Source organism: Octopus bimaculoides, chromosome 10 (genome assembly GCF_001194135.2).
Source record: "Octopus bimaculoides isolate UCB-OBI-ISO-001 chromosome 10, ASM119413v2, whole genome shotgun sequence".
NCBI classification, from domain to species: Eukaryota; Metazoa; Mollusca; class Cephalopoda; order Octopoda; family Octopodidae; genus Octopus; species Octopus bimaculoides.
Window position 1 is genome coordinate 994,032 of NC_068990.1, and position 1,118 is coordinate 995,149.

A 1,118-nucleotide genomic window follows, 5' to 3' on the forward strand; every position below is an offset into this window, starting at 1 on the left:
TAATAATAATAATAATAATAATAATAATAGTGATTGGTGTTAGGAAGGACATCCAGTTGTGGAAAGCCATGCCAGAACAGAGAATGGAGTCGGATATGGTTCGTAGCCTTGCCAGCTCCTGTCAAACCATCCAGCCGATGCCAGCATTGGAAACAGATGTTAAATGATGACGATGATGATGATGATGACGATGATGATGACGATGATGAAGATGACTGCAACAGCTATGCCTACACAATAACAGAAGCAAGACTGTATTACTTTGGTCCCAAGATAAGAATAGATATCACAAAAAGTTGGTATGAACACCAACCTAAACCAAAAGTTGAAATTAACAACATCACTATCCTTTGGTCAGGATATTACAGTATACACTAATTACACAATTAATGCCAATTGCCGAAATATTGTCATTAAAAATACCAAAAATGAGACCTTCATATTTATAGATATTACAATATCATCTGACAAAAATGCATCTGCCGAGGATTATGATAAATTGGCCAAATATAAACTCTTTAACTCTTTAACATGTTTCAACTTTAAAACTGCAGTCATGCTGGAGTACCCTCATTGAAAAATATGGAACACTTCATGAATTTGTGTTTCCTCCTAGTGCCGGTCAGAAATTGAAATAAGCAGGATGTGGCTCCTGAAGATAGAAAAAATATCAGTTGTGACAAGCACTAGGGTTCATAAAAAGTTAGTGACTTCCTTGAAAGAATTCCCAGAAGAATCTAGCATATATAAAATCAAGAAAAAAATATGAAACAATATGGCTCGCATTCTACATAAGTTCTTGTCCTTGTATTCTATATACTGGAAAGCTTTTCTTCTCTCTGATATTATTTGAGCCAAGTATAATATCTCCACTGGGCCAGACGCTGTATGGGACAATAATATTACACAGCAATTCCTGGCCTAGGCGTCTTGTTACCCAGCAGGTGTTTGTTATCTTGCTAATATCAAAGGAAGAAAAAATGATAATGTATATGTGCATGTTGTATGTCTATGTTTTTACACACACACACATACATGCACACACACACACACACACACACACACACAAGCACACACACACAAACGCAAACACACACACAAACACACACACACACACG